Source organism: Macaca thibetana, chromosome 3 (assembly GCF_024542745.1).
Source record: "Macaca thibetana thibetana isolate TM-01 chromosome 3, ASM2454274v1, whole genome shotgun sequence".
Taxonomy (NCBI): domain Eukaryota; kingdom Metazoa; phylum Chordata; class Mammalia; order Primates; family Cercopithecidae; genus Macaca; species Macaca thibetana.
This window is the reverse complement of record NC_065580.1, coordinates 162,280,061-162,302,926: the sequence shown is the minus strand read 5'-3', so window position 1 is coordinate 162,302,926 and position 22,866 is coordinate 162,280,061. Positions and strand designations below refer to the sequence as shown.

The window sequence follows — 22,866 nt, the reverse complement described above, 5'->3', positions numbered from 1 at the left end:
ATTTAGTAAGAAAGGTTCTTTTTCTTTCCTCGTAATAACAAAGGGTAACAACATAATAACATAATCACACAATAACATAATAACAACAGGCAAAACACTAGCAGCACAGAGTTAAGTAAGAACTTCATTGAAGTAAGGAGTTCAGGGGTAGTGGAGATTTAGTCACACCAAAAAAGTCTTGCGTACAGCTTTGGTTGCCCTAATCTGGCGTGTGAGCTTTGAGTCAGGGTCTTTGGGTGGGACAGTCTGAGCTACAGCTTTCCTGGCAGATTTGACGTGACTTAAAAAAACTTCAGTGTTGACCAGTGATGAGTCCTGGGCCACTCAGGATTTGGACACCACCTGTTTACCTGTAAACAGTTACTGCTGAGCTAAAAAAGCTTGCCTTTGTGTTCACATGTGGGTTCTCCAAAGAGGTGAAACTGACCTGATGAAACACAGCAAAACTCAAGAAGGACATGGCCTTTGAATAAGCACTGTCATCCAGAAATAAGCCCCCGCCCCTCCAGAAAAAAAAAAAAAGAGCCTTCCAAGCATTGTCACACCACACAGCTGGGCAAGAATGAGCCAGGACCAGCAGCTGATGGACTCCTGGTAGACCAGTAAGCTGTGGCTCTCTGTGGCCATGTCACTGGGAGAGAGCATATTGAGATTTGTTCCACGGGGCTGGGTCTCCAGGGAGCTTGAAAGGGAGGTGTTATTTTCACAACTATGTGTGTGCTATGTGTTCTGAAGGAACGTGAGCAAAGATGCACTTCTGAGACTTTCATTCTCCCCTAAAAACAATTTTTTGTAATTTTTTTTATTGTCTTAGAAAATCTGCTTATGGATGACATACAGGAAATCAGTGCCGGGTTACTTGGGGTGGAAATTGGTGGAGAATGATGTTTTGTATAATCTCTTACATACAGACAGGTGTGAGTGTACACATGCGCGCTGGGGGTGGGGATATCCCCGCCACACTCAGTGAGAGCCCTGTCATCATTGCTTCTCTGTTCTCACCACCTGCCGCTGCAGTGGGCTCATGGCAGGCCCTCCACTGTGCTTTTTGGTGCGGATACATAGTGGGTTGAGTGGACGGCTGCTTTGTAAGACACAAGCCCAGTTCCCCACTGTCCCAGCCCAGTGTCCCTTGTGAGAGAAACAGAGCCACCTTTTTCCATGGAGACACCTTGGCAGCAGGGTTACAGGATGCTGGTGGCTTTGGGAATTTGCAGCTCTTTCCTGCCATGCGCACACATCACAGCTCCCGTCTCTGTCTGGGCTGACAGGCCATGTGCTTCATGAAAACAAGCGTGTCTCTTTACCTTCAGCACGGGTTCCTCCCCTCATATGGGGTTTCCTTTGTGTCCTTGGTTTCACACAGCCAGCCTTTGTCGGCTGACTCAGATATCCCATTTCCTTGAATATCTAAAGACCCACAGAAAACCTTCAGAAATACTACACTGGGTTTTTAGGCATGTAAATGTATCGTGTCCTTTCAGATAACTAGATAAAACCTAGAAGTGGAAGAAGTATGTAAAAGCCAACACTCCGCTCCGTGCTTGAGGCTCAAGGGGATCCTCATGCTATGGGTCCATACGTTAACTCAGTACATGTGGATGTATTTCCTACTGTGTGTTGGACTCTGTGCTAGAGTCTGGGGACACGTTGGTAAGCAGGACTGACAAGCTTCTTGTCCTCCCAGAGTTTACCATCTAGCACAGAAGACAGACATGGGGCAGTATAATACATTATGTCTATAGCATCTCCACTGGAAGCCTGCACTGCGAAGACCATGCAGTTTTCCCCATCATTGTTCTTTCAGCCCTTTGCATGCTGTTTGACACATAACAGATAGCCAGTTAATGCTGGTAGGAAGGGAAGGGGGATGGCGGATGAGCAGCAGGCTACAGGAGCATGCAGCAGGAGGACTTGCAGACACAGCGGTAGTCACGAAATAGTTGTTGATTTAATTATATTTGGTGAGACAAAACCATTTTCCTTTCCAGTCCACAGAGTGTGGGATCCTCTGATAATGACTGGTATAGATTCTTCAGGATTTTCTAAAATAGGTGATCTTTGGTCTATCGTTCTCTGAACTCCTGTCATATTCAGTAAAGAAAAAGCTTTTGTGAGAGTTATAAAGGCATTCAAATCTTCTAAAATTTTCCAGCATTAATTTTGTTTTTTTCTGCCTGAGTGTTGATTTATAAACTGGGCCCTATACCTGGGCATAGTTGGGGGAGACATTTTCTTCACAACATAGACAGTTTCCAAAAAAACACCCCCATGCTTTTTGTCAGCCCATTCTCCTCCCCACAGGGAGACAGTATCTAAGTCCATCTTCGGCTAAAATCCACGCTTGTATTGACAGGCCCACTTCCTCCTTCTGAAAGCAACATTTTAATTTGGAGCTGTTGGTGCTTAGGTATAAAATCTATTTCATTTAATGCTGCTATGAAAATTTCCCAGTCTTGAATTTAAGACAGTCTCTTATTGTTTTTTCCTCCTCTTGAGTGGGGGACCCTGCCAAGCTTTCAGAACTTTACTCTCAAGTTAGGTGGCAAATGGGCTAACAATTTGGTATATGTTAAGAGTTTGTTATAAATGATACTTATGCCCCAGCCGATACTACAGTATGGTATTTAATGTTGAAGAGAACATCATTAAGAGTGTGGTCAGCTGCAATTAATAAACTATCCAGTAACAAGTGCCTTTAATCAGAAGTTTATTTTTATCATACAACAAGAAATCTACAGATAGGTGGATAAAGCATCTTACCCCTGTCATCAAAGGCACAGATTAGTTCATTGTGTTCTGTCTCCCTGTATCATCAAAAGATGGCTGCCTTAGCCTTAAGCACCAAATCCTGACCAGCAATATCTCAAGTAGGAAGCTGGAGGGAAAGGCCAGGAGTTTTCTTCTTATTCCCATTCCTCCTTCATCAGGGAGGAGAAATGCTCCTGATAACTCTTGCAGCAGACTTTTCCTGTGTCTAATGGCTGGAACTGGATTCTATGCCCCAACCCCCTCCAGGTCTTTTACAAGCACAAGGGTGTGAGATTGGCTTATATATACCAGGGGTTAGCAAACTGTAGCATGCAGGTCAGATCTAGCCTGCCACCTGTTTTTGTACACCTACAACCTAAGAATGACTTATGTTTTTAAATGGTTGGAAAACATTAAAAGAAGAATAATTCATGACTCATGACAAATATATGAAATTCAAATTTCAGGGCCCATAAACAAACTTTTTTTGGAACCCAGCCATGCTTGTTCTTTGACGTATCCTGCATGATTCCTTTTACTCTCCAACAGCGGAGTTGAGTAGTTGCGACAGAGACTCTGTGGACCACAAAGCCCAAAATATTTATTACTGGGCCCTTTAAGAGAAAGTTTACTAACTCCTAGCTTATACCTACTTTTGTTCATCATCTGGGGCTAGATACAATGCCATTCACGCAAAATTGGAGTTCAATTTAGAAGGAAAATGGAGAACAATTGTAGACGAAAGAACCAGCAAGCTCTTTCACAGTGAGTAAGAAATATTTAAGACACTAAACATCTATATATTGTTAGAATTTTTTTTGCCTACAAAAACTATAAAAATTTTGATTTATGTAAAGTCAAAATAAAATGTAGGTTAAATATATTTATACAAATTTTAGTATAACATGTTTATGTAGTCCATGAGATTATTTTGTAAAATCTACCTACCATTTTTTTTGGAAAAGATAATACATTGAAATAGTAAAATTTAGAAATATAAAAAGATATAATATAATGATAATTAAGTCTTCTTTCACCTATGAAGCCCAGCCTCCCAATTTTTCTCCCTAGAGATACCCACCAAAAATTTTTCCAGAGATATTCTATGCAAATTCAAACTTATCCTCACTGTACTATCTATTCCTGTGTAACAAATTGTCCCAAGACCTAGAACCTTAAAGCAACAAACATTTATCATTCAGTTTTTCTGGGTCAGGAATTTGTGAGTTGCTTAGTCAGTTCTCATGCTGTTATAAAGAACTGCCCAAGACTGGATTTATAAAGGAAAGAGGTGTAATCGACTCACAATTCTGCGTGGCTTGGGAGACCTCAGGAAACTCACAATCATGGCAGAAAGGGAAGCAAACACATCCTTCTTCACATGGCTACAGGAAGGAAAAGTGCCAAGTGAAAGGAGAAGCTCCTTACAAACCATCAGATCTGGTGAGAATTCACTCGCTATCACGAGAACAGCACAGGGGAAACTTCTCCCATGGTTCAATTATCTCTACCTGCTCTTGTGCTTGACACATGAGGATTATTACAATTTGGCCGGGCGCGGTGGCTCAAGCCTGTAATCCCAGCACTTTGGGAGGCCGAGACGGGTGGATCACGAGGTCAGGAGATCGAGACCATCCTGGCTGACACGGTGAAACCCCGTCTCTACTAAAAAATACAAAAATCTAGCCGGGTGAGGTGGCAGGCGCCTGTAGTCCCAGCTACTCGGGAGGCTGAGGCAGGAGAATGGCGTGAACCCAGGAGGCGGAGCTTGCAGTGAACCGAGATCTGGCCACTGCACTCCAGCCTGGGCGACAGAGCGAGACTCCATCTCAAAAAAAAACAGAAACAAAAAAACCCCAAAAAAACCCATCAGATCTCATAAGAACTCACTCACTATCACAAGAACAGCATGGGGGAAACTGCCTCCATGATTCAATTATCTCTATTTGGTCCTGCCCTTGACACACATGGTGATTACTATAATTCAAGGTGAGATTTAGGTGGGAACACAGAGCCAAATCTTATCAGTTGGGTAGTTCTGGCTCATGTGGTTGCAGTGAGGATGTCAGTTAGAGCTGTGATGTCATCTGAAGGATTAACTGGGGCTAGGGCTGTGGTTTCATTAGAAGGATTTATTGGGGCTAGGGCCATGGTCTCATCTGAAGGACTTATTAGGGCAGGAAAATCCACTTCCAAGATGACTGACTCACATGTCATTTGGCAGGAGGTACAGTTAGTTTTTTACCACTTGGCCCTCTTCATAGGCCTTCTTTAGTGTCCCCACAACATGGCATCTGGCTTTTTCTGAGCAGGGATCTCAGAGAGACCAAGGAAGAAGCCATAATGTCTCTTACGACTTTGTCTCAGAAGTCACATGCTGTAACTTCTGCCTTATTTTATTCATTAGAAATATGATCACTAAGTCCAGTCCTCAAGGAAAGTGGAGTTAGACTTCACCACTTAAAAGAAAAGGCAAAGAATTTGTGGACAAATTTTTAAAACACCACATCTACCTTTTTTTTTTTTCCACAAAAAATAGTACACTGGAAATACATTGGTTTACATCTTGCTTTCTTGCCTTAACAATATGTCTTGGAAATTGCTCCTTATCAGTGCCTCTAGCTCTGTCACATTCTTGTGAAAAATGTCATAGTATTCTGGTGATGCTTATACTCTATAATCATTTCCCCATAGGTAGTTGTTTAGGTAGCTTCCTCTTTTTGATATGTTAAATAATGGTGTAGTGAATATCCCTCCACAGATGTATAATAATATATAGGAGCTAAATTCTTAGAAATGGCATTGCTAGGGGAAAGGATGTGCATATTTAAGATTTTGATAACCATTACCAAATTTCCTCTTCAAAGAGGTGCTACCATGTAATGCTCCTTTGACATTATATCAGTGCCATGTTTATTTCTCCAAACTTCTCTGCTGAGGTTTTATCAAATATTTTGAATCTGAGAGGTGAAAAGATGTCTATTGTTATGTAATTTGTATTTATTTTATTATGTGTGAGGTTGAGTATACTTTTATATATTTAAAAAGTAAATAAGTATACTTTTATATATTGGTATTTGTTTTTCTGTGAGCTGGCTGCTTATGTTCTCCGCAATTTTCAAATGGGCTTTTGACCTATTCTTTCTGACTTTTATGTTAAAGAAGTTAGACTTTTGTCTGTCATATGTGTTCTATACATTTTTATAGGAATGCGCTGACTGTTTGCACTGGAAAATTTATCCTTTTAGTCTTAGTAATTTCTTGTAATTGATGCATGGGAAAGCAAAGTGTGGATGATGATGGCACTCTTAGAATCTCCAACTTCATTTGTTGACATCTTTAAATGTTGCTTACTCTATTACTTCTTAAATACTGAAGAATCAGGTATTTCCAGTCCTACCCCCTTCCCTCTATTTTTAATTAACAGTTACATTTTATCAAGCATATGCCCTTTTAGAATGAAACCCCATGTGACATGGTAAGAATCCCTTTTCAAAACAAAGTTTAAACTGTATAGATAGCAGGATCACTTCATGCCTATATCACCCCATCTTCAAATGTAAGATATATCACTTTGATCTTTGTATACTATTCACTGAAATCTATTTGATTCCCACAAATCAAAACCACTGTGAAAATATCACCTGTGATGCAGTGATATAAAAATATTATCTCTAAGATTGTGTCTCTTAGCCAGATGGTCTATTTGTGCTCCAGTCTATGGAAAGAATTGACCAAAATTTATAGAGAATGAGGAGATCCAGAGAATTGTGGAGGACAATGAAGCCTACCTATAGCTTATGTTTAAGGAGTGGGAGGGTGATACGGTTTGGCTCTTTGTCCCCATCCAAATCTCATCTCAAATTGTAATCTGCACATGTTGAGGGAGGGATGTGGTGGGAAGTGATTGGATCATGGTAGCAGTTTCCTCCATGTTGTTCTCATGATAGTAAGTGAGTTCTTATGAATCTGATGGTTTAAAAGTGTGGCACTCCCCCTTATCCCTACCCTGCTGCCATGTAAGAAGTGCCTTGCTTCCTCTTCACCTTCCACCGTGATTGTAAGTTTCCTGAGGCCTCCTTAGCCATGCGGAACTGCGAGTCAATGAACCCTCTTTTCTTTACAAATTACCCAGTCTCTGGTAGTTTTTATAGCAGTGTTAAACTGGACTAATACAGAGGGAAAACTGAAATGCTCAAATATCAAAAGTTGTTTAAAAAATAATTTTGAAGCTTTTGTGGAAAACAGACTCTGTTGACATATTCCAGATTTTTACTACCTTTGTGGATTTTATCCTTCAACTCAGTGTTTCTCTTCTTTTAATAGTATATGGCTGTTCACGTAAAAGTTGAGTCTATTGAAGTAGGGAGAAGTAAAAGCTGCTTTTTTTTTTCGTCTTTCACACTACCAAGTGCTGTTTTGCACCCAAATGTATATTTAAAACAAATATTTATTGATTACCTGCCAAGTAGCAGACATTGTACTAGGGGCTGGGGGTGTAACAGTGATTAGAATAAACACAGCCCCTGCTTTTCTGGAGAACTTCAACCTAGACAGTGATCCAGAAAAAAACAACTACCATGCAACATGAGGATGGAGACCTCAGGAGATTGCTGGGCCACGTGGGAAGAGCAGGCTGGCAGGCTGGGCAGTGACAACAGTCTAGGGGAAAGTTAGATTCTCGATCTCTGACCATGAGGCCTGGCCCCCTGCCATATGCCCCTCTATTGGAATATGAATCAATTTATCAATCTATCTGCACAACAGATGAATGACAGCCATGTAGAAATAGCTACTCTGTCAGGTGGTCAGTTTTTAATTATATATTTTGTAGAATGTAATTTTATATTACTATCTCATAACTTCTTTTCACCTAAACCAGTGATGTCTCAGCAGCCAGATTGTGTTTACAGACATTGACTTTGAGCATACTAACTCAACAACTATTAAAGTACTATGGCATGTGAAAGATTATTTCCTTCCTTCTCTTTCTATGGTAGGAGATTACAATGAGGAGTGTAAGTGAAGGCCAAAATGAGAGAGAGGAAAATAAATCACTGTAATTGTAGTACACAAGCAAGGAGGACCTGGAAGTGTGACCTAGATCATTCCATGTCTCCTTTCTGCAGTTATTTCTTGATCTCTAAGGAGCAGCACTTATTTTTACAAAGGAGAGGCACCACAGTGCTGATGACGTAGCTGTCAGTTCCATGGCACCCTTTTGGTTTCCAGGTGTGAGAGTTCAGAACTGTCCTGGAGAAGCCAGGCAGTCAGGTCCTCTTCCATAAACCTAGATTTTGCCTTCCGGTTAGGGAGACTCTTCACTGGGGAGGGTGGCTGGCTGCTGAGAGAGAAGAAAGCCTGGACCCATTGTTCAGGCTTTATACTTTTATTTTCCTAGCTTTGGTGGGGTGGTGGTGGTGGGGTGTAGAATGCTGCAGTCCAGTAGGAGGAAGCTCATGTGCACTCCGGCAGTTCCCCCAGCAGTGACCCTGGTCCTCCTCTAGCCACCTGGGGACATGGGGATGACGAATCAGAGCAGGGAGGACACTGTTTTATTCCCTGGCTGGAATGCACAATGATATTCTAATGGGGTACTTAGCATGAAGGCCAAATGGCCTGTCCAAGACACTGGGCACATCACAGCCATCATCTGCTTTGAAGGCCACACAAACTAAAGGTGTTATTGGTCTGGAGGTCCAGTGACACCCTTTCTCCCTAAATGAGAAAAATCAACACCTTTTTGGTGCCTTTGGTGTCAGAGCCTTGGAGGTGAGTTCAAAGAACCTCGGAAAGACTTAACTCTCTCCCCCAGCTTCGTTCTCTCTGTTTTAACTCCGGATTGGATGCCTTCAACTCTCTTCCCATAAATGATCAAACTGGATGAAGTTTTAGGTTGCACTCGGAGGCTTCTTTGTGTCGTGTAACTCGCCAAACAGAGAATCCAACGCTTAAAGAAACTCAGAGGCATGAACACATCGGACATGGAGGGGGGCATTTTTTTTTGTTGTTAGCTGCCCTTTTTACTAATATATTATGATTATTTGAATCATAAATAACAGCAATAAAGCAAGAATGATCTGTCACTCTCCAGGCATTGAGGCTCTTGCTAAGGGAAGTCCTGCACATATGTAGCACCACCCACGGCTGAGTACAAAACAACAGCTCCATTGCTTTTAGACACTACTGAGGTTTTCTTAACCCATTTATGCCTAGTGTTCCATTACTGGACCACTAAGCTTGTGGGAGCTATTTATATCCTACTGCTCAAGGTCATCGCCAAAGTCTGCTTTTTCACACAAAAAATTTGCAACTTCAGGCATAAATGGGTTAAGCCAGTTCAAGTTAGTAAATAACTAAAATGCTCGAAGCATTTATTAATATAATTAAGAACATATGCTTTGGCCAGGCACGGTGGCTCACACCTGTAATGCCAGCACTTTGGGAGGCCGAGGTGGGCAGATCATGAGGTCAGGAGTTCAAGACCAGCCTGCTTAACATGGTGAAACCCTGTCTCTACTAAAAATACAAAAATTAGCTGAGCATGGGGGCGGGCACCTGTAGTCTCAGCTACTTGGGAGGCTGAGGCAGGAGAATCGCTTGAACCCAGGAGGCTGAGGTTGCCGTGAGCTGAGTGAGGATTTGAGTGAGGTTTGCCTGGGCGCCACTGCACTCCAGCCTGGGTGACAGAGTGAGACTCCATGTCAAACAAAACAAAACAAAATAAAACAAAAACCCAAAACCAAAAACATATGCTTTGAGCATTTTGGCACAGCCTGGAATCACACGGTGTGGTGGATTAAAGATGGCTGCCATTTCTTTAATACTCCTATTAAGAAGTGAGGTCTGATTCTCCTCCCTCTGAATTGGGCCTGACCTTAGCGACTACTTGGTAACCAGTAGAATATAGTGGACCTGAGGCTGGGTGATTTTTGTCATGCAAGACTGTGTGGCTTCTGCCTTATTCACTGACCATCCTGAGGTCACCATGCTGGAGGGGCTACCTGTAGGTGCTCCATTTGACAATCCTAGCTGAGGCCAGGCTTCCAGCCATCTCTACAAGATGCTGGGCATGTGTGTGAAGCTGTCTTGGCCCCCTCAGACCAGACCATCCACAACACACTGGGCATGTGTATGAAACTGTCTTGGCCCCTCAGACCGGCCCATCTGCCAGCGGAACACTGCTGAGTAACCTTCGTCAGTGCCACACGGAACAGAAGGATCGCCCAGGCAAACCTCGCTCAAATCCTTCTCTCACAAAATCATGAGGTACAATAAACCAGGTACTATAGGCTAATACATTTTGGGTAATTTGTTAAGTGGCAATTGGTGACTGGGATATGCCATGACTGATGTCTCCTCCAAGCTAGTGAACTCTGAGTGGGTGAAAAGACAGGACCGGATGGGAGGTGTGGAGTAACAGTGGAAAGCAGTTCCAAGGGGGAGGGGGCAATCAGAGGAAAGGAAGGAGGCTCCACGCAGCCAGTCGTTCCTTTTGGTGCCTGCATTTTTTCCCTTTTGAGTCACTGTAGGGATTGGACTACTCTGTCATTCAAGAACCTAAACCACCAGGGTATATAAAAACAGGCTGCATTATTAAGCAGGCTTTCTAGAACAAGATGTTCCTTTGTTGCAATAATTCCTTGTGAGAATTTCACAAGGAAATAAGCTTTTCATCTCCATGTAAAAGCTTCAGTTGGTATCAGGCCATATTATTAAATATGGATTAAAAATAGCCCTGGAGTTTTTAAAGCATAATTCATATATGAGAGCAGATGGCAAATACCAATTTGTTTGTTCAAGGACTTCTTATGCCTTGATTCCACCTGCTGTTACAATGAACACTAACATAATTAAGCCTTTTGCTAGAACTGAAAGCTAGGAGATGTGGTTCAGTAATTAATCAATGTGGGTCAAGGGTAGTCACCCACTTAATCCATTGAATAATAAATTAATTGTTACAACAGCTGAAAAGAAAAAAATATTATACATACTTGGGAATATGTTTAGGATTAGTAGGGTTTTTTTTTTGAAATATTTAGACCTATGTTTGAAAGTGTTAAGATCTAAAATAGATTTCTTAGCATCTAAATGTAGGGGTGAATAAAGTTAATTTCTAAGTTTTAATGAAGAGTGAGAAGTCTGTTTTAAGGGAAACCTAGCTCCTTTTATGGCCTGGAGCGAGGAATCTGGACAAATTTTACTGATAATTGCAGACAATGACCACTGGGTGGAGCTGTCCGCTCCACTGGGGGTATGGTTTGAAGGATTGGTTGAGCATGAAAACAAAGTCAGTCTAGAAAGTGAGACTTTTATTTATTTCCAAAAAAAAATTCTTTTCTAAAATAGGCCTTGCTGCAATGATGATACACGTTTCCTTTATAGACTTACAAGAAGTGTGATGCCTGCTGTTCGTGTCATGGGTTGAACTGGTATAATACCAATGGACAATACTAGCAAAGATGTGAAAACAAGGGGACACAATATTCTTTCCCCTCATTCCTCATCAGTGTGCCAAGAGAGAGGACCAGCCCCTCCCCGCCCGCCGTCCTCCACTACTGGTTTGACTTTTACTGCGCTAGGAGCCTTATTTCTGCGGCTGGATTTTGTTGGCTGTTGCTGTCCTCGCTGGCTATTTTTTTCTCCCCACTAGAGGGCAGGCGAGGGAAGACAAAAGACGAAGAACAATGGGCCACCCGGGTGGTCTCCTATGTGGCTAGTGTTCCCCTGGCCTTGCAGAGAGGCTAAGAAGCGGAGACGCCTTGCAGATGGTCTGCACAGACGCCCCGTGTGCCCCATCTGCTGTGCCCTTGCCCCTTTCATTGCAGGATGGCCTGATGCCTGCCCCACCCCAGATGGCTCTATCCTGCACGTAACCAAGAGGTGGGGGATAAGACCAGCGAGGGTCTCTAGTTTGCTAATATAGACTGTAGAGGAAGAAGGGAGAAGGTGGCTGAGCTGAGAAAGGCTTGGGCAGAGGGTGCAGGGAGACAACTGAGCGGACCTCAGCAGTGGGTCTCAGGACTGGGATGCAATGAGACTAATTTTCCTCCTTCTCTAAGGGAGACTTGACTTGTCTCTAAGGGGAGACAGAAATTCCAAAATTTGAGCTGAAGTAGCAAATTCTGATGGCCGCAATGTCAGAATTTCCCCCAAAGAAGCCTGTTTGTATTCTATGACTCTTTCGAAGGTGTCCGAGTCCCTTCTAGAAATTGTGAAATAGGTCAGGTGTGGTGGTGTGAGCCACTTGTCCAGCCAGGATCTTCCTTTCTAATCTCTCAGGGCACTTTTATGAAGCTGCTGTCAGTGTGGGGTGAGGGAATGAGGTGAACCAGCTGTCTCACTTTTCAGAGAGAGCGCGAAGGGCTCCTTCTTTATTCTTCCTTTGCCTGAGGAGGACGCTGCTCACACCTGCATCTTTGAAGCCAACAGCCCTCTTGTTTCTGCCTCATGAACTGCAGTTCCAGATGCAGGGAGAGGGTGGAGCAGAGAAGGAGATGGATTTCTGGGCACTGCACCTCCTCTTTGGTTTTCCACATCCCCAGCAGTCGTGGTGAGACCCACTCTTAGGAAGACGTTGTCAGTGCTCAGCACAATCCCACATGTGCGTGTTGGCATCGGAGAAGGCCAGATGATCTGGTGTTCGAAGGTACTTGGATGAAGAATGATGTTTTTCCTTTGGGAATTGGGAGGTGCATTCAGAACAACACCAGAGATGGCTTCTGCGGTCTGTGTTTCAAAGCACCTGCCTTGCATCTCACTACCTTTCGGGGTATTATTGTTTATTATTATGTCCTGCTCATTCTCATTGCAAGTTCACTTTCTTATACGGAAGGTGCTCTAACAAGTGTCTCATTTGGTTGGTTAAGGGATTTGAAGCTTTTTCTTCTTTTCCTGAGAACCTTCTGGGGCTGGATGGATTTGGTGTCCATTGGTACTGCTTGACATAGCTCCAGGGGCGCTAAACTCCCCAGTGCAGACTGGACTACAAATGCACCCTGAGACGTTGTGCAACGTCTGGCTGGGGCCTTCTCTGGGGACTGCGGCTGCTGAAGATTTTTCTTTTCAATCCACTTTCTTAGGTTTGGCAGAAGCTTTTGGACAACTCCATGTCTTTGTTGGCTCTCTGATACTTCCTTGAACACTTTATCATCTTTGATTCACCCCAACACAGCGTGAAATTATGCTTCTTGCTCCACACCGTCTTATCTGAACAGATTCTTGTTTGCTTTTAGGAGCCATTCTGACTCTAGCTCTCTAGTCTTGAGGCTAGACAAGTTTCTTCTTCTTTATTCTTGGAAAAGACTCTTTATTTTCTGAGTCTGTTTCTCATAGTTGGATCACAGGAACTTGTTTGGAGCTTCCGGCAGGAATGTCCAGACCCTTGTATATTCCCTGACAAACGACAGACCTCTTGATGGGTGAGGGTGGGGTGAGTGGGCGTCTTTCTCTGGTCCGGCTCACAGCTCAGAGGAGGTGAGGGCACAGCGCTGCCTGGATATCCAGGTGTGCAGGATCAGCCTGTAGGCCAGTGCTGTCACCCCACAGCACAGCCAGGTTATCGTCACATGACATTTTCTTCTCGAAATACAAAGCACATATCTTTTCCAGTTTAACTGCCTGCTGGCACCTTATTGTAAAATATTTGCAAGTTATTCTCTGTAGAGAACAACATCTTATTGCCTCCTTTTCGAATTCCAGTTTTCTAAAGACTTACTTTGCTTTACCCCTTAACACAGGACTGAAATATGGCAATATCTTAAGTCACCGGACTTGCGTAGATGGGATTTTGGGGTGACACATGAACTTATTTGGAAAATCCCAGCCTCTCCTTTGTGTGGTGTAGGTGGGTTTGTCTGCATGTGGCGGATGAAGTGACTCGTCACCCTGACACTGGGTTGCTGTGTTCACCATATAATTTGCAGCCAGTTAGGGACACTGGTTTCCTGGTCCCTGAGCATAACTGCCCCCTTTGAAAACAGGAGACTTTGAATATCTGCTCCTCAATTGGTTTGTGGACAATTACATGAAGCTGATTTCAGGCTGGGTCAGGGTTAGGGAATCCTGAAATAGTATAGGTGCCCCCTCCTTTTCTTTTCCCCAGGGTGAGGGTGGGAAGGGAGTTATAATATATGCCCCACCCCCCAAAAAATAAAACAAACATGTGGCACAGAAAAGAATTCCTTATAATAAAGCCCAGAGTGTTAGCCTTGGCCAGCCAGGCTGGTGTTTCTCCTTGTTTGGAGAGCAGCTGATCCCCTTTGGTCTTGGGCCATGGCCTTCCTCTTGTGTGGGTCAAACCAGGCCATACAATGTAGTTGTAGTCACTCACAGTGGAAAATGGGGGAAAGTAAAGTTTCCAGATAATTCCATAATGTCTGAGGTATCCTAAAGCTCTCTCTTTAAATTGCTAACTTCTACAGGGAGGTATTGTATGTCTTTGCTTGCTGACAAAGAACTTTCAAGTTTAGCAAACCAATTTTTTGTGAACTAGGAACCCTTTAACTTGTAAAGATTCAGAGGCTACAAGGAAATGCAAAACTGAAATCTAACACTTAAAACTGGAGAAGTCACTCCTCTGAACATATTAACAGTTCTAATAAAATTTTGTGATTTTCCATTTAGGAAAATCACAGTTTTTTTTTTTTTTTTTTTTTTTTAAATTCTGACCCTGATTTTCCTGCTTTGGAAGCTTAAAGCCAAGTTTTCCGATTTAATACATAATATGATTTTTATGCACTCCTGGTTGATTCTTTTGTCTCCTTTCACCAATGCAAAATGTCAGGCTGGCTTAAGTGTAAAGCTTGTGAAACCCGTAGTTTTGGTTTAGTAATACAGGCTTTCCTTCAAATCACTGTGGCCAGGAAAAAAAAAAAGGGAGTGTCAGGGGGAAAACTAGCAGGTTGATACAGATTAGGTTTCTTAAACATGAGGAGATAGGGCAAGGTTTACTAAATTTGCATTTAAATGAAAAGTACCATGCCACTCTACCGTTGATCTGGCGTTGGGTCCTACAGCACAGTGTGCAATTGCCTCGCTCCTTTACAAGCAATTTTGTTTGTGCTGAGAGCCGTTTATTTGTTTGCTTTTTCTGTTGAAATTGTTCCATTAAGGAAGGCAACTGCAGGAGAAACTGATGACGTAATTGATTGAGGTGGCTCTTGTTCTATTTGCCCTTTAAAATGAAGCAAAACTTTTCAATGAGATCTATTGATAACTTTAATTTAGCAATCCAAATCTTCTTAGTGTCTTAGGTTGCCATTTTTTCAGTATTCCAGGTAATTTAATTTTAACATTTGAATACTAGGATACTTTATGGCAACAATGAGCAGCTGTAGTAATTAAGACAGTTTCTCAAAACTGCCTCAAACTTTTTAGAAAGAGATCTGACAAGCATGTCTTTACAAAACGTAATTTATTAAGACAAGAGGCTCATCTAGCTGTGCCACTTCTTCAGCCACCTCTGGGAAGGTGTCACCGATGAGAAGGTATAGAAAAGTTATGAAAACAAACACCTTTACTTTGTGTGTAAGGAAATGGACAGAGAGTGTCAACTCATGGGGAGGTTAGAGGTCACTGGAGCTTGTGTCCCCTTTTAGTTTGGCTTGAGGGCAGACAACCACATATGTACTTTGACAGACTGTGGCTTTTTTCTAGACAATCCTCTGTGATTCAGGCTTTCATGAAAGGCTGGTGGGGGCATTTTTAGACTGGTGTATTCTCCCAGATCTCGCAAATCATGACACATAGATGATCACTTGCTATCTACCTGACTGTAAAGTCTCTGATTTCTGGCATCTTTTAAAAGGAAGGATTCTAAAATCCATACTGGCTCTAAACCTGATCTCATAATAATTCCCTTAAGAACCCTTAAGATATTTCTATTTACTCACTAGTTTCAGTGTAAACAAAAAGGACTATACAATTCCCAGCTCCCAGCTGCAGAGAACTTTCATATATTGGTCATTGAAACTGACCTGAGTGTGTTTGAAGGACTGTATTTTTTTCTTTGTTAATAGGTTGCTCTAAGCCTTTGGCCTCTTTAAAACTTACAAACATTATAAGGAAAGATGAAGAGAAGGCAGGTGCCTGCCCGGACCCCCACCTCCAGGGAGCTACGCGTTTCTAAAGAACTTTGCAGAAGAGCTGGGGAATTCTGAACCAATTGAGAAGGCTGAGTCTGAACACTTTTAGAGAGAATTAGAATTTCTTTTTCTTGGTCTGCTCTGCCAGCGTATGGGGTGACCCTACTCTCCCACCACTGGACTTCCTCCCCAGCTCCACCCCTTGTTCTTTAATGACAGTCAAAAAATAATTTACCAATCTTAAATTGCTGTTTTCCTAACATAAGGCGAAGTATGCACCATCTAGCTGCTGACCTCAAATCAAGATGCATTTTTAAAAGCACACTGTTCAGGTCCTAATTCTGTTTAAGGTTCCTGGACAAAAATACATTGCCTTCTTCCAGCAATTCTTCCGTGAAGTCTAGGAGGTCTGTCAGGGTTAGAAAGACCAGCTTGTCCTAGTTTTTCCAGGACTTTCCTGGTTTTAAAACTGAAAATCCTGTGTAGCAGGGAATCACTGAGTCCCAGGGAAATCTAGATGGTTAGTCCCTCCGAGGGGTTAAAAAACTAACTTGTAACATTTTCCCACAAATCCTAATTAGGGATGGACAGTAAAAGGGAAGGTGATAAATGAGTGCATCTTTTGACCACTAGGGGGCACCAATGGCCTCCTGAAGTTGTTTCCCTACCTTGAGGTTTGAGGGTAGGCTCTAAAAACCATAGTAAGGAACCAAGATTTAAAAAGGCAAAATGTCATGGGTAGACCCTTCATCTTCTTGTGGTGATGAGCCGGATCTGTGCTCTGTTAGATTTTTGGCTAGAGGGACCTCAAATCACTCTTGCCTAGTTGAAAAATTGGCGAAAAATAACCATGTGAATCCAAATAGAAAGTTCCATTTGGAACTTGTCCCTTAGAAGCTATGGCCACAAAGGTGATGTGAAGGAACAAGCAGACCTCCCCACAGTTCAGGTCGAAACAGTTCCTGTAGTTCACAAGTCGACATAGAGGAGTTGGGGTCTTGCCTTGTAACAGGGTTTGGATCTGTGTCCCTGCCCAAATCTGATGGTGAATTGTGATTCCCAGTGTGCTGGAGGAGGGGCCTGATGACAGGTGACTGGATCATGGTGAGAACTTCCCCGTTGCTGTTCTCTTCATAATGAGTTCTCATGAGATTTTTTTTTTTTTTTTTTTTTTTTTTTTGACGGAGTCTTGCTCTGTCGCCCAGGCTGGAGTGCAGTGGCGTGATCTAGGCGCACTACAAGCTCCACCTCCTGGGTTCGCGCCATTCTCCTGCCTCAGCCTCCCAAGTAGCTGGGACTATAGGTGCCCGGCTAATTTTTCTTTTTTTTTTTTTTTTTTTTTTTTTTTTGTATTTTTAGTAGAGACGGCATTTCACCATGTTAGACAGGATAGTCTCGATCTCCTGACCTTGTGATCCGCCTGCCTCAGCCTCCCAAAGTGTTGGGATTATAGGTGTGAGCCACCACGCCCGGCCGGGATCTGTTTCTTTTGTTTGTTTGTTTCCCTTTTTTCGTTTTTGAGACAGGGTCTCATCTGTTGCCCAGGCTGAAGTGCAGTAGTGCAGCAGTATGATCTCAGCTCACTGCCGCCTTGACCTCCTGGGTTCAAGCAATCCCCCAGTCTCAGCTTCCCAAGAACCTGAGACCACAGGCGCATGCCACCATGCCCAGCTATTTTTTGTTTGTAATTTTGTAGAGACAAGGTTTCACCATGTTGCCCAGGCTGAGATCTGGTTGTTTAAAACTGTGTGGCACCTCCCCATTTGCTCTCTTCCTCCTTCTCCGGCCATGTAGGACATGCCTGCTTCCCCTTCACCTTCCGCCATGATTGTAAGTTTCCTGAGGCCTCCCCAGCCATGCTTCCTGTACAGCTGCAGAGTCATGAGCCAATTAAACATCTTTCTTTACAAATTACCCCATCTCTGGTAGTTCTTTGTAGCAATGTGAGAATGGATGAATACACCTTGGTTGTTAGAGGTTCAGTGCAGGGATTCTCACTTTTTCTCCATGGTACCCATGGCCATCATGCAAGTCTTTGGAAACTGAGCAGAGTGACTCTATGCAGGAAGTTTCTGAAATAGGCTAAGTACTACCTGCTTCAGGGTATCCTCCCTCTGCATGTTGATTAGTGGTTGACCTGCTGAACTGTCCTGGGGAAAAGCTGAGGATTCCCATGCAGAAATCCAGCTGTATTCGCTTCCTATCATTGCCATAACAAATTACCACAAGCTTGGTGGCTTCGAATAACTCCAGGTTAAGTTGATCAGAAACTTGACATGGGTCTCACTGAACTAAAATCAAGGCACTAGTAGGGCTGCATTTCTTTCTGGAGGCTCTAGGAGATAATCCAGGTCCTCACCTCCCCAGCTTCTAGAGGCTGCCTGCATGTCTTGGCTCATGGCCCCATCCTCCATCTTTACTCCAGCCATATTTCATTGCTCCAACCCTTCTTCCCTAATCAAACCTTTCCTGACCACAGCTGGGAAAGGTTCTCACTTTCAAGGGCTCATGTGATGAGACTGGGTTCACCTAATAATCCAGGATAATCTCCCCATCTCAAAATCCATAACCTTGATATCATTTGCAAAATCATTTTTGCCATGCAAGGTAATGCATTCACAGATGCTGTGAACTAGGACATCTTTGAGGGACCATTATTCTTCCTATTGCACCAGTAAATGTCCCAGAGCTTATTCTCTCACATTCTGTGATGGTCATTCCAGGCCATGGCCAGAGAGAGTGTGGTCAAGGGTTGACCTATTTGGAAAGTCAGTTTGTGGTTATTTCCTTGGCTGCTTTGGGGATTGCCCTGTTGACCCTAACCAGTGTCTTTTCAGACTCTGAAATGAGAAGAGCAAGTCTGAAAAGTCCCTTTCCTAAGTTAGGAAGTGGCCTTACCTAGTGTGCTATGCTCTCTGGGTGCTTTTATTGAAAGCTATTTATGGCCAAGGCAGAAATTGGTTTTACCTGCCTTAAAAAATTCCAGACCCAAATTATTTTGGCTAAACAACGTGGAATATGCTACCTGGGGCTGTGATGACCTGGATTAAAGCAGATTCGATGAAATTTGCCAAGGAGATCCATGGACCTGCCTGCCGTGTTGGAAGAAAAGGCGGAATTGTTTGCCCAGATGCAGGCTTTGCAGGACTCCCTGGTTTCTGCAGGTGGATGTCCGCCCCACCAGGTTGGCCAAGGGCATGAGAATGGAAGATGAGGCCTGTCGTTAATCAGGCAGAAGGACCTTTTGCACTCTAGGTGTTGATGTGGGGGAATGCAACATCAAACCCATTGTCGTCTTGAGTTGTAGCAAAAGTTTCCTTCAGAGGAGACAGAATATGTATGCATGACTAGAGACACCCTGATCCCTGGCCTATCTGGCCACCAAAGTTGTCCACCAGGGCTGCCGAATGTTTCTTCTCCAATGCCCCAAGCACACAGGGCATGCATGTTTTATGGCCTCAACCCAGCTCCATTTTCTGTCCTAACCACTGTTTGTACTCTGCACTTTCCACCTGCTTCTGATATGTGTTCTCTTATCACCATGGATTCCAAACCTTACGGAGCAGAGCTGGGTAAAACAAACAAGCAAACAATCAAGCCAGCTCCCGTCACTCTGAGGAAGGACCCTGCTGGCCCTGGGGTCCCCTCCATTTGTCCAGGGTGGGAATGAGAGAATGGATCCCAGCTGACTGCCTGGGTTCAAACCCTGCTTTGTGACCTTGGACAAGTTTCTCTACCTCTCTGTGTGTTGGTTTTCTTAAATGGAGATAATGGTAGTACCTACATCTGATAGGGTTGTTGCTAGGATTAAATCTGAGCTGATACCAGTGCTCAGAACCATGAGTAGTACAGAGCACATGCTCCATATGTGTTAGTTGCTATCATTATCATCATGACCATTATTATTTTGCTCATAATCACATTTGTAAAAGACAGAACTGGAATCTGCGATCTTCTTATGACCTCAGGTGTATTATTTTGAGAAATGCATGTAATTATGTATCTCCCTTTTAGAATGAGAATTGGGGGCTAAGTTCCAAGGTGACATGTATGAATCGATACTGATCTTTTGATCTCTAAATTCCTGGGATGCGGCACCCATTCAGGTACACGGGGCACTTGTTTCTTACCAGCTGTGGATGGGTTGGGGATGCCTGCAGGGTCTCCTGATTGGACTTGGACAGAGAGTCCTGCTTTTCTCTTTAATCCAGGGACAGTACAGGGGATCAAAGAGAAATTGCAGCCTTTGTGGAGAGTGATTTAGAGATTCAGAGATGAAGAGGGCCTGGTGTCTGACCCATTTGGGTGGTGCCCTTTGGTCTGGAGTGTCCGTCACAATTCTGGGGTAGGTTTGCCACCTGAGCTATACCACTGACTTTAACTGCATCTCTAGTTGAGCTGAGCAGCAGACTTTTCCAAAGGTGGCCAAAGCCAGGAGGGGAAACGCCATCCCTTATTAGCTGGTTCTCCATAGACTTGGGGAGTTTGTTAAACTTGTCTTAAATTCCCATCTCCTCCCTGAACACTGACAGACCTCAGCCCTGTTCATCTGGTCCCCTCCCCTCCCCTCCCCTTCCTTTCTCTTCCCAACAGCTGGTATTTCCCTATCTTGGGTCCCACCTTCTCAACATCCAAAGTGTTAACCATCAATTCTGATGGATGCAGCTATGCCGGTGTTTTCATTAGCGAGGAGCAAAGGCCTGCTTCTTGGTGATGAAAACATCAACAGTGGTATTTCCCCATCTAAAAATAAGGCTTTTATCTGGGAAGACAATAATCCCAGCTTGCCCAGGACTTAGGGGGAGATGGTGGGATTTTCCGTTTTAAAATCAGGACACTCCTGGGCAAACCAGGGTGAGTTGATCACGCAGTGATTGTCATTTTGGGTGGGTGGGGAAAGGAGCCCCGGCCAGGCAGGCTGAGGAGACATTTGGGGATAGTTGAGGCCAGGAGAACTGCGGGGCCTGCTGAGGCGCTCCTTCAGGAGTAGTGGTTTTACTATCTCTGTAGGAGCTGCCTGTGATAAGGAATCTCCTAGGCCTGTTAGGACAGGGTTTTTCTGTCTTTATAGGAGTTGCCTGTGATGAGGAATCTCACGAGCCTGTGAAGACAGGGTTTCACTGTCTCTGTAGGAGTTCACCGTGATGAGGAATCTCACAGGCCCGTGAGGACAGGGTTTCACTGTCTGTGTAAGAGCTCACTGTGATGAGGACTCTCACAGGCCCGGGAGGACAGGGTTTCACTGTCTCTGTAGGAGCTGCCTGTGATGAGGAGTCTCATAGACCTGTGAGGACGGCGGTCATTTGCTCCATGATGTGAGTTTTCATGGGGTACCTTTCGTGGTCCTGGCCCTGTGCTTCCATGGGGAATGGGAAGAAAATTCACATGGGCCAGGCCACAAGGAGGCATTAGCACTTGTTCTGTAGGGACGCTGACACTGTCCTGCTCTGAAGGAATGTAACCAATTGGGTGCTAAAGGAAGGAAGGAAGGAGGGACAGAAGGAAGGAAGGAAGAAAAGAGACAAAAGGAATGAAGGAGGAAGGAAGGAAGGAAGGAAAGAAGGAAAGAAGGAAGGAAGGAAGGAAGGCGAAGGGAAAGGGATGGAAGGAAGAAAGGAAAGGAAAGAAGAAAGGAAAGAGAAAGACAGAAGGGAGGAAGGAAGGAAGGAAAGGAAAGGGGTGGAAGGAAGAAAGAAAGGAGGGAAGAAAGGAAAGAGAAAGAAGGGAGGAAGGAAGAAAAGAGGAAGGAAGGAAGGAAGAGAAAGACAGACGGAAGGCAGGACGGAAGGAAGGAAGGAGAGCAGATTATCCAAGGTTCCTAAGTGTTGGGTCAGGCATTGTTCTAGGCATTGTATGTGTACCATCTCATTTAATTCTTATCCGGCACTAAGAGGTAGGCACTATCATACTTTCATTGTACATAAAGACAGACAGACACTAGAAGGTCAGGTGACTTGCCAGTGGTCACACTGCCTGGGAGCACTGTGATTCCAATTTGCATTTTAATAACATTCCAGCAGAATGGCATCTTATCAGGGTTAACCTTGTCCAGGATACGGGAAAGATCAGAGGGTGAGGAATTCCAGCCAGAGAGACACCCCAGGCGCGAGGCTCTGAGACCCGGCAAGAGCGGCTCCAAAAGCAGAAATGCTGTGCTGGGCGAGAGACTGATGGTCAGGTAGAGGGTAGGGAAGTGTCCAGTTTCCATCTTGGGCACCAGGAAAGACACTGGGGCCACTGAATGGAGAGAGGAGAGGGAGAGAGTGCACTTTATTCTTTGAAATCTATCTGTATCTTTGGCCAGCTTATTTAGCATCTCTGAAGTTCAGTTTCCTTGTTTATAAAACGGGAGGAATAATAGGATATGTCTTACACGATTTTGAGAGGATTAAATTCAACGACATCCATAAATGATTTAGAACCTTACCTGACGTCAGAGTAGGTAGTCAATGAATGGTAGTGGTGACATGTTTTTTTTTTTTGTTTTTTTGGTTTTTTTGAGACAGAGTCTCGCTCTGTCCCCCAGGCTGGAGTGCAGTGGCGCGATCTCGGCTCACTGCAAGCTCTGCCTCCCGGGTTCACGCCATTCTCCTGCCTCAGCCTCCTGAGTAGCTGGGACTACAGGCACCGGCCACTGCACCCGGCTAATTTTTTGTATTTTTAGTAGAGACAGGGTTTCTCTGTGGTGGTCTCGATCTCCTGACCTTGTGATCCACCCGCCTCGGCCTCCCAAAGTGCTGGGATTACAGGCGTGAGCCACCGCACCTGGCCAACGTTTTGTTTTGTTTTTGAGACAGGGTCTCCCTCTGACACCCAGGCTGGAGTGCAGTGGGGAAATCTCGGCTCACTGTAGCTTCGACCTCCTGGGCTCAGGCGATTCTCCCACCTCAGCTCCATAAGGAGCTGGGACTACAGGCACATGCCACCATACCTGGCTATTTTTTTTTTTTTTTTAGTTTTTGGTAGAGACAGGGTTTCACCATGTTACCCAGGCTGGTCTTGAACTCTTGAGCTCAAGCAATCTGTCCAC

At 44.0% G+C, this 22,866-nt stretch overlaps 2 protein-coding genes across 8 annotated transcripts in view; one reads left to right on the top strand and one right to left on the bottom strand.

Moving 5' to 3' along the window:
* The window catches only part of ATP5PO (ATP synthase peripheral stalk subunit OSCP), a 1,173,690-nt gene that overhangs the window by 753,606 nt on the left and 397,218 nt on the right, over positions 1–22,866 (bottom strand). The window contains exon 1 of one of the 7 annotated variants that reach the window (XM_050784675.1): positions 2,267–2,270. The exons of the other annotated variants lie outside the window; for them this stretch is intronic. The gene's annotated coding sequence lies outside the window, so the exon portion shown is untranslated. Of the gene's footprint in view, positions 1–2,266; positions 2,271–22,866 lie in introns of those variants that run through there. 7 annotated transcript variants of the gene reach the window in all.
* The window catches only part of CLIC6 (chloride intracellular channel 6), a 47,524-nt gene that overhangs the window by 5,287 nt on the left and 19,371 nt on the right, over positions 1–22,866 (top strand). The gene's annotated exons all lie outside the window — the stretch shown is intronic.